The sequence below is a fragment of the Anomalospiza imberbis genome, unplaced genomic scaffold, assembly GCF_031753505.1.
Source record: "Anomalospiza imberbis isolate Cuckoo-Finch-1a 21T00152 unplaced genomic scaffold, ASM3175350v1 scaffold_108, whole genome shotgun sequence".
NCBI classification, from domain to species: domain Eukaryota; kingdom Metazoa; phylum Chordata; class Aves; order Passeriformes; family Viduidae; genus Anomalospiza; species Anomalospiza imberbis.
In genome coordinates, this window is record NW_027099470.1 from 54,601 (window position 1) to 65,460 (window position 10,860).

The following is a 10,860-nucleotide window of genomic DNA, read 5'->3' on the forward strand; positions in this document are numbered from 1 at the left end:
GAGAATCGCATGGAACCAAGGGGCTACGGAGATAGATAAGGAACCCATTGTGACATGATGGAAGATGACTGAAGCCACAGGTAAGGCCACATGGAGCCAAGGGGACATTGTGACACAGTGTAGCTTTTTCAGACCTAGGAGACCAGTGTGACATGATGGAAGATGACTGAACCAACAGGTAAGGCCCCATGAGCCAAGGAGCCATTGTGACACAGTGGAGCTTTTTAAAACCAAGGAGATAATTGTGACATGATGGAAGATGATTGAACCTACACGTAAGGCCGCATGGGGCCAAGGAGACATTGTGACACAGCGGAGCTTTTTCAAACCAATGACATAATTTTGGCGCGATCGAACATTATTGAACTAACGGCTAAGGCCGCATGAAGCCAAGGACACTGTGACACGATGGAGCTTTTTCAGACCAAGGAGACAATTGTGACATGATGGAAGATGACTGAACCCACGGGTATGGCCACATGGAGCCAAGGAGCCATTGTGACACAAAGAAAGCAAGGATTCCATTGTGACATGACAGAATCGCGTAGGACCAAGTGTCCAATGTGACACAGTGGAGCTTTTTCAGACCTAGGAAACCATTGTTATATGATGGAAGATGATAAAACTCACAGGCAAGGCCACATGGAGCCAAGGGGAAATTATGACATGAGGAAACCAAGGATTCCATTGTGACACAACAGAACTGCATGAAAGCAAGGGACCACTGCGACACAGTGGAACTTTTTCAAACCAAGGAGACCACTGTGACATGATGGAAGATGATTGAACCAACAGGTGAAGGCAAATAGAGTCAAGGAGCCATTGTGACACAGTGGAGCTTTTTCACACCAAGGAGATAATTGTGATATGATGGAAGCTGATTGAACCCCCAGGTAAGGCCACATGGAGCCAAGGAGACATTGTGACATGAAGAAACCAATGATTCCATTGTGGCATAGCAGAACCACATGGAACCAAGGGGCCACTTTGACACAGTGAAGCTTTTTCAGACCAAGGAGACTACTGTGACATAATGGAAGGCGATTGGACCAACAGGTAAGACCACATGGAGCCAAAGAGCCATTGTGACACGAATAAACCAAGGATTCCATTGTGGCATAGCAGAACCACATGGAACCAAGGGGCCACTCTGACACAGTGGAGATTTCCAAGAGCATGGAGACCATTGCGACATGATGGAAGGCGATTGGACCAACAGGTAAGACCACATGGAGTCAAGCAGCCATGGTGACACCATGGAGCTTTTTCAAACCAAGGAGATAATTATGACATGATGGAAGATGATTGTACCCACATATAAGGCCACATGGAGCCAAGGAGCCATTGTGACACGAAGAAACCAAGGATTCCATTGTGGAATAACAGAACTGCATGGAACCAAGGAGCCATGGCAATAAACCAAGGAACCCATTGTGACATGATGGAAGATGATTGAACCCAGAGCCTAGGCTACTTGGAGTTAAGGAGCCATTGTGACATGAAGAAAGCAAGGATTCCATTGTGGCATAACAGAATCGCATGGAACCACAGGGCCACTTTGACACAGTGGAGCATTTTCAGACCAAAGACATAATTGTGACATGATGGAAGATGATTGAACCCTTGGGTAAGGCCACATGGAACTAAAGAGCCATTGTGACATTGTTAGCATTCAGGAACACACCTAATCACTGGTAGGATTGCATACAGGTGCTTTTAATGCAGAGCTCTGGGAATCAGGGGTACAGACCCAAATCTTACTCCAACATGGCTTTTGAGCTGAACGTATTTTATAGTCTGTCATTATATAACTTACATATTAATTATTAAACTAATATTGTATACAATGACTTTATCCAAGCATGAATTTGTCATGATCTTTCTCAAGCCTCTGACCACAGTTTCCCATGACTATTCTTACGATTAAACAGTAATTATATTTATTTACTAAACAATCATCACATCTAAGAATTTCATCATTTATCATATACCAGCTACACAGGTTCAGTTCTAGCAAGTATAAGGCCTATACTTTCCCAGGGTATTTTCCCAGGGCCTACTAAGCTTAGTTTTCCTTCTAACTCCCCAAATCCCCATGATTTTAAACCCTTTTACTATCACCACCTCAAACAACTGTGAAATGGTGGGACTTCACACATCACTTACCAATTTCTTTCTTTTCAGGCCTCTTTTGGCTGATGAAGTTGAGTCAGAAGAACATTAAGGCCAAAACAAAAGGATAACCAGCTAGGTGCCTTCCCAACATGGATCACAAGGGAATGTGGGTCACCAGATCTCTTCCCAACAAGGGTCCTCCAGTGGGGGATGGAGTTGGAGCAGTGTACAGAGCTCTTCCCTCTGTCAGGGCACTCGCAGAGCCTCCCTTACTGGTGGCTCCATTGGTGCTGGGTCAAAGTTGAGCTCTGTGGGAAGCTCTTCCCACACTGTGGACTCTGGTAGGGCCTCTCCCTGGTGTGGGTGCGCCGGTGGGTGATGAGGGTGGAGTTGTGCTTGAATCCCTTCCCGCAGTTGGGGCAGCAGAAGGGCCTCTCCTCTGTGTGAATCTGCTGGTGGTTGATGAGGGTGGGGTTATACATTAATCCCTTCCTACAGTCTGGACAGTGAAAGGGTCTCTCTTCTGTGTGAAACCGCTGGTGCAGGAGGAGATGTGAGCTGATCCGAAACCCCTTCCCACACTCTGAACACTTGTATGGCCTCTGCCCAGTGTGGATCCTCTGGTGCTGGATCAGGTTGGCATGCTGGCTGAAGCCCTTCCCACATTCCCCACACTTGTAGGGCCTTTCCCCAGTGTGAATATTCTGGTGCTGGATCAGGGTGGAACTCTGTCTGAGGCTCTTCCCACATTCCCCACACTTGTAGGGCCGCTCCCCAATGTGGGTCCTCTGGTGGCAGATCAGGTGGGAGATCCGGCTGAAGATCATTCCACATTTTTCACACTCACGGGGCCTCTCCCCAGTGTGGATGCGCCGGTGCCTGACAAGATGGGAGTTTTGCCTGAAGCCCTGCCCGCAGTCGGGGCAGCGGAAGGGCCTCTCCTCTGTGTGCGTGTGCTGGTGCTCGAGGAGATGGGAGCTGGTCTGAAACCTCTTGCTGTAATTATCACATTCATAGGGCCTCTTCCCAGTGTGGACTTTCTGGTGACGGACCAGGGTGCAGCTCCAGTGAAGCTCTTCCCACATTCCCCACACTCGTAGGGTTGGTCTCCAGTTTGGATAATCTGGTGGCGGATCAGGCTGGAGTTGACTCTGAAGCTCTTCCCACATACCCCACACTCATAGGGCTGTTCCCCAGTGTGGGTTCTCTGGTGCTGAATCAGGCTGGAGCTCCGGCTGAAGCTCTTCCCACATTCCAAGCACTTGTGGGGATTCTCCCCATCACGGAGCTGCTCATGGACCACCAGCTCTGAGCTCTGGTTCCATCTCTGGCTGCTCCCCCGGCCCAGGGTGAGTCTTTCCTCCTCAGATCCCCGCGATCTGCATTTGCAGCCCCTCCTCGTGCAGGATCTCTGGGGCTTTTCCTCCCCATTGGGTTACTGCGCCATGGAGCCGCTCAAAACGGCCTCTTCCACAAGGTTCTGCCGCGGGGATTTGTCCTCCCTGCTCTCCATCCTCAGTTCCTTGTCTGGGGGAGGAAGGACAAGGAGAGGATGGGATTTGCCTCCGTGCCACAGGGAAGGGCAAGGAGATCCCCCCAGTGCATCCCTGGCAGGACGGCACCGGCAGCGGGGCTGTCCTGCAGCCGGGGCCATGCTGGGCTGGGAGATGGAGCAGGAGAGAGGGCGAAAGGGGCACTGACTTCCTCCTCACCTGCCTGGGTGTCCCGGGGCATCTTCCTCTTCCTCGCACCCTCCTTCTCTATCTGGCCAAGGGTTGGGAATGGGAAATCCTGGTTTGGGGGAAAACAAGGGATGAGCACGTTGAGTTTGAAGGTCCCTCTGATCAAGTCCATCTCTGGAAGTCACCAGCCATCTGGGGTCCATAGAATCCTCCCGAATACCAAGATTCAGCCCTGAAAAAGCCTCCCAGAAGTTCCCCATCTCTGGTCTCTCCCCTTTGGTGTTCGGGGATTCCTCCCTGTCCCTGCTGCTGAGGGTCACGCTTGGATTGGGGGTCCCCCTTCTCCTCAGTCTTCACCCTCCCCAGGCTGCTGTGAATTCCAGGAATTTGAAAAGCTCCCCCATCCTCGGCCTCCCCATTTAGGGATACTGGGGGTTTTTAGGGTCCCAGAGTCCCTTCTCACCTTATTCTCTCCTTTGGAGTGCAGGGACTCCAAGAAGTGCCTCCCTGCCCCTCTCCAGGCTGTTGAGGGTCCCGCCAATGGCGGCGCTCCCCCCTCTCTGGGCCCCCCACTTTGGGCTGCTGGGGGACACAGGGCTCTGCTCCTCCAGGCTTGCCTCTGCCGGCAGCCGCCACTGGGACCCCCCCAATGTCCCCCTAAGTGGCCTTTTCCGCTCAGCTTTGCAGTTCTTCATTCTCCAAACATTCCCATGAAAAAAACCCAACGCATGGAGCCCCCAGAATATCTGGGCCGAGCTCCCCTCCCATGTCACCTGTAGGATGGGGAGGCGATATTCCTAGAGGTGGGAGAACTGTGAATTCAGGGAGTGCTCAGCCTCGTGGTTCCTTCTTCTTTCCTTGATCCTCCTTTGTCCCTCCTCTTCCTCTTCCTCCCACTCCTCCTCTTCCTCCTCCCTAAGCCCACCTCCTTCTCCCAATTGTGGCAAGCACATTTCTCTCTCTCAGGATTTTTATAAAGGTGCACAGAGAGAAGTGAAAGAGAAACCAATTTCTATTTCTGCTCCTTGTTTTTCTCCTGTGGAATGTGTTTGGAGAATTGTTTACCTAGAGCAAATGCCTGGTTGGATCACAGTGGATTGTTTAGGCCTGATGGCCAATCGGATCCACCTGTGTCTGGACTCTGGTGAACAGGGTCACGAGTTGTGAGTTAGTTAGATATGATAGTTAGAGAGAGTAGCATGTAGTTTTTAGTATCCTCTTTTATATAGTATATTAATGTATCATAGCATAATTATAATAAAGAAATCATTCCGCCTTCTGAAGTAAGTCAGACATCATCATTCTTCCCATTGGGTTCGCCGATATCTACAACACCCGCTTCCAAGCCTTCTCGTTCTCCTTCTTCATCCCTCTTCTTCCATCCCTCCTCCTCCTCCCCCAGAAGCAGCGACACCCTCGGTGTCCCGTTCCTGTAGCCCTCGCAGCTCGCAGCAGGAGTGGGGATGGAGCGGGGACAGGTCGGGATGGGCAGTGCGGGGCTCTTGGCTGCTCCCACCCACTGGGGCGGGGGGAACCCATCCTGTGGAAAAGGAGAGAGAAACTAGGAAAACTGGGGGCTGCACATCCAAATTTGGGCTTGGTGCGGACCCTGGATGGAGTACTCCAGCCCTTGGGGCTCCTCTCGGGAGATCCAGGAGGGGGGTAACGCAGAGAAGGAAGGGGGATCCCAGGAGTGGCATCACTGGGAGGGACTATGCTGCACTGCGGTAATTGGAAACTTACTGGGGCAACTGGAAATGTCTGGGAATTACTACAAGCATGCTGAGAACAACTGGGGTATACTGGGAGTGTCTGTAACCATACTGGGGTGACTGGAACCACACTGGGAACAACAGGGACTGACGCTGTGCCCCGGTCGCAGGAGAAGGGAGAAGCACTGGCTGCAAGCAAGTCCCGACTCCGCTTTCCCTGAAGTGCATGTCACGAGCAGCTGCCCCCCCCGCCTCTGGCATGGACCAGCAGAGGGTGGCGGTTCGGCCTTTGGCTGTGGTCCCTTACCAATAGAAGCGGCTGATAGGAGTGGACCCATGTTGAGGGACCAAGGCGAAGGAAGAGGGAAGGACCCTTTGCTTGCGTCTCTAAGCTGTCTCTGAGCAATCTTATTCTTCCCCATGCAGGGGGGCAGCAGCACAGGGTGATACAGTATAACGACTCAAAGTAAAGGCAAGGCAAAAGGACCCAAAGTAGGGAAAAACAGTGGCTTTTAAGGGGGGCTGTTCCCTGGCAGGGAGAGCCTAACAACAAATCAAGAGCTAGATAGAAGGAGTATGGGGTGGATATGTGTAAACATAAAACCAATAGGGAAGGGGAGAGTGCATACATAATGTACCAATGAGTCAAGGAAAATATCATAACTGACAGGGAAGATAAATGGGTGTAGCAAATAATGATAGACAAGCTGCAGGGGCAGGATTTGGAAGATAGACAGGGAAGGGTCTGGAAATAAAGGAGGTGTACCCCAGGACTGACACAGGGAAAGGCAGAAAAACAGGTGGAAAACAACTCTGGGGAGAGACTATTAGGAAAACTTAAGGGTGAATAGGAACAAAACATTACAATTATTTTAAACAATTTCTTAAACATAAACTTCAAAATTCCACTACTACAGGGGACCATGATGGGGAGAACTGGGACCATGATGTGGGCAACTGGGAGCAAATGGGGGTGACTGGGTCTGCACTGGTGGCAACTGGGCATGATTTGGGACCATGCTGGAATGGACTGGGATCATCTACAGCATGACTGGGACTATACTAGGGACAATTGGGTTCAACTGGCATCACACTGGGAGGGACAGGGAGAACTGGAACCATGCTGGGGGCAACTGGGATCCTACTGGGATCACAGTGGAAGCAGCTGGCCTATGCTGGGGGAGATCGGGATCATACTGGTTCATACTTGCAGGAACTGGGACTGCACTGAGGGTGACTGGGAGTGGCTGTGATTAAATGGGATCAGGCTGGAAGCAGCTCTGGGCATCTGGGAGTGCCTGGGAACATGCTGGGCCCAACTGGGTTATACTGGAAAAGACTGAAACCATAGTGGGGTTAAATGGGAGCAAACAGAACCATGCTGAGTGATAATGGGAGGATGTGTGCCTATGTCAGGGTCATACTGGGATCCTACTAGGAGTGACTGGAATAGTACTGAGAGTATCTGAGAGTGACTGGGATCCTACTGGAATCAAACTGGGACTGACTGGAAAGGTACTGGCCATGACTGGAACCATACTGGAGATGACTGGGAGCAAGTGGGACCACACTGGGAGTTACAGGGAGTCACTCTGGGCATGACTGGAATAATACTGGGAGGATCTGGGAGTGACTGAGGTCATACTGGGAGTGACTGAGATCATACTGGAAGTGACTGCAACCATACTGACAGTTACTACAGGTTCTACTGGGATTACAATGGGTGTGAATGGATCCTGACTGGGGGTTACTGGGCGCTAGTGGGCCCATGTTGTGAGAAAAATGTGAGCACATTAGGAGCAACTGTGATCAGCTGGAAGGTACTGGAACTGTGCTGAGGGGACTGATACCATAACTGGGGCAACTGGGATCATACTGGAAGCAACTGGAACCACACTTTGGGCAACAGACAAAAACTGGAATCATGCTGGAGGCAACTGGGAGTAACTGGAAAAGACTGGGATCATTCTCAAGTAACTAGAGCCTCACTTGGGCAACTGGGAGTGTCTGTAACTGTACTAGGGATAACTGGAAACACTGGGAACAGCTGCTACCATTCTGGAGATGACTGGGACTACTCTACAGGCAACTGGGAGTGATTTGATTTACACTGGGGGACTCTGGGCATGACTGGGACCATGCTGACAGGGACTGGGACTATTCTAGGGGCAACTGGGATCATACTTGTAGGAACTGGGAAAAACTGAAACTATGCTGGGGGCACCTGGGATCATACTTGTAGGAACTGAGATCATACTAGGATCACAGTGGAAGCAGCTGGGTCCATGGGTGAGACCGAGATCACACTGAGGGTGACTGGAATCATGCTGGGATTGACTGGGAGTGGCTGTGAGGAACTGGAGTTGTGCTGAAAGCAACTGGGAGAAAGTGGGAGTGACTAGGAACATGCTGGGTGTGACTGGGATATACTGGGAGAGACAGGGAGTCACTGGGATCATATTGGAGGCTAATGGAGTCATGCTGGCATTTACAGGGAGCAACTGGGAACACACTGGGGGCACTGGCATCATACTGGGAGTGACTGGGATTAGACTGCAAATGACTGGGATCATACTGGGAGTGGCTAAAATCATACTGGGCTTAGAGTGGGTGTGATTGGACCCTGACTGGGATTGACCCGGACTGGGACCCCTGATTGCGAGCTACCAGACCCATGCTGGGAGCCAATTGGGGACATAACTAGAGGAACTGGGAGCAACTGGGGTAAAAATGGAGGCAAGTGAACCATGAGGTTCACTATGGTAATTGGGAGTGCCTGGCAATAACTACCAGAATGTTCAGGGTACCTGGGATATACTGGCAGTGTCTGACACCATAGAAGTGGTACCTGGGAGTGGCTGGGAATGTTCTGCAGGACCTGGGGTTATGCTGGGGGCAAGTGTGAGTGACTGGGGCCCTGCTGGGAGAGACTGGCATCATACCGGCAGTGACTAGGACTATGCTAGGGGCAGTTGGGAGAACTGGGAACACACTGGATGAAAGTGGGAGGAACTGGGACCTTGCTAGGGGCAAATTGCATCATCATAGGGAATGACTGGGAGCGACTAGGCTCATACTGGGAGTGCCAGGAAACTGGAAGCACATGGGGGGAGCAGCTGGGCTCCTACTGGGAGCAGCCACTTCCAGCACCAGGACCCCTGAACCCCTTTCCTGGCCATCCCACCCCTCCAGCCCCCAACACGGTCCCGGTGTGAAAAATGCATATTTTATGATTGGCTTTTCGCAAATATTAAATTGAATACTATATGTATTATGTTATATTGATTAGAAGTGCTGTATTAACATTTTAATAGTATGGTATATGTAGTTTTGTAGTTAAAATAGAACCTATGTATGTGGGGTTTTTTTTACTAACTCAAGCAAGAGATGAGATAATGAAGAAACTCTTCACACAGAGATGACAATGATGGGGGCCCATAAAGAATTACTGCCTCCTTATCGGAAAAGACAAACATTCTTCCACCTTCTCTCCGTCTTTATGGAACCACCAGGATTAAGGGGAAGAAGTTGACAAAAACCAGAAAAGTTCTTAATTTGCAAGGAATTTATGCATCATGTATGAGATGTATGAATATGCAACAGGCTACTGCTTTTAAAGATTATTCCTTTGTTCCCAAGGCATGCTTATTGGGCTTAAGTGCCCGAGAGCATCCGGACGTCCGTAATTCTTTTTTATTGTCTTGTAATTGTCCTAACTCTAAATTTTCATTACTCTAATTGTATTATTATTTTTATAACCATTTTATTATTATTAAACTTTTAAAATTTAAAAAAAAACAAGTGATTGGCGTTTATAACACCGGCAATCCCAGGGGTCCCCGCTTTGGCCTTCTGGGGCTCTCCTCTCTCTGGGCTCCCGCTCAGGGAAGCCGTGGCTCTCCTGGGGCTCCCCAAAACCGGTGTCCCCCTGCCGATCCCGCCACTCCCGTGCGGTTCCCACGTGGCCCCGGCAGAGCTCGGAGGGCCCGGCCGGGAAGCCCAACCCCCACCGCGGGGGGACACGCATGCCCCCGGCCCCCGCCGGGGCTCTGCTGCCACCCACAATGGGACCCCCCAAAAACACCTCCTGGAGACCCCCCATGTCCCCCCGAGGGCCAGCTGTGGCTCGGCTTTGGAGCCCTGCAAGCTCCAAACATCCCCCCCAAAAAACCCCAAACCCAGGGAGCCCCAGGATATTTGGGCCGAACTCCCCGTCCCCGGGAAACTGTGGGATGAGGGGCGATGGTCCCAGGGCTGCGGCGACTTCAGGGAGAGCTGGAGCCGCGCTGTTCCCGCCTGTCTTCTTCTCCTGCTGCCGCTGCGCCTCTTCCTCCCTCCCTCCTCCTCCTCCCCCGTTCCCGAAGGCCGAACCGTGAGGGGAAAGGGGGCGGGGAAAGGGCGGGAACAGTGAGGGGAAAGGGGGCGGGGAAAGGGCGGGAACCGTGAGGGTAAAGGGGCGGGGCCAAGGGGATGCGCGGTCCTCAAAGGGCCCGGTTTAGCCTGAAATCACCCAAAAGGGCCTCAAATACAGCGGAAATTCACCATGTTTGGCCTAAAATCAGCCAAATGCGATTTAAATTATCCCAAGGGGGCTGCAATCCAATCAAAGGGGCCTAAAATTGCCCAAAGTGGTTTGCAACCCACACAAAATGGCCTAAAATCACCTTTAAATCTTCCAAATGGGCTTAAAATCCACCCTGCAAGTTCCTGGTTTTGCCTAAAATGACCAAAATGTGCCTAAGTCCAGCCTAAAATCCACCTAGTTTTTACTAAAATCACCCACATGGATTTTACTAAAATCACCCAAACATGCCTGAAACTAACACAAGAGGACCTAAAATGACACTAAAATGCTTGGTTCGACCTAAAATTAATCAAAGAAGCCAAAAATCTACCCAAACGGGCCCAAAATCACCAAAACAAGGGACCTGAAATCACCCACACAGGATTAAGATTCACCCATATGGGCCTAAAATCAGCCAGAGGGATCTAAAATCCCCCCCTAAAACTCACCAGATTCAGCCTAAAATCAGTCAAAGGGGCCTAAAATCCATGCTAAAAGGCTTGGAATCACTGCAAGGGATCTGAAACCCACCCTAAACCTGCCCAGATTGGCCTAAAATCACCGAAATGGGCCGAGGCCGAGGCCAACACTGGTATCTGCACCGAGATCCCTCTGGCACTAGTGCCAGGATTGGAACTGGGAATGCTCTGAGATCGGCTCTGGGATCAGCTCCGGGATCACTCGGGGACCTCTGCGTTTGGCTGTGCCCCTGAGCTGAGACTGGGAGGGACCAGGGCTTTGGGGAGGGTTTTAGGAGAGTTTCTGGAAACTTTGGGCTTTGGGGAAA

The 10,860-nt window shown here is 51.0% G+C and overlaps 1 pseudogene; it reads right to left on the reverse strand.

The window, feature by feature from the left end:
• Positions 1 to 2,206: 2,206 nt before the first annotated feature.
• LOC137465774 (zinc finger protein 551-like) lies at positions 2,207 to 3,547 on the reverse strand (annotated as a pseudogene).
• Between the last annotated feature and the right edge of the window lie 7,313 nt (positions 3,548 to 10,860).